Raw genomic sequence first — 296 nt, forward strand, 5'->3', positions numbered from 1 at the left:
ATATATATATTTTATATATATATATATAATATATATATATATATATATATATATATATATATATATATATATTTATATTATTTCATGAATTGAATATATTGTTATGAATATATTGCCACAATATGAATACGTTTTTATTATCTGAATAGACTGGCACGATATGAATCTATGCATCATCAGCATAAGAAGTAAATATTATAACGAAATGAATATATAATATCATATGTTTAATATAATATATATACAAATTGTGATGATATATATATATATATATATATATATATATATATATATAT

The sequence above is a fragment of the Eimeria mitis genome, genomic scaffold (assembly GCF_000499745.2).
Source record: "Eimeria mitis Houghton genomic scaffold, Emh_scaff435, whole genome shotgun sequence".
Lineage (NCBI taxonomy): Eukaryota > Apicomplexa > Conoidasida > Eucoccidiorida > Eimeriidae > Eimeria > Eimeria mitis.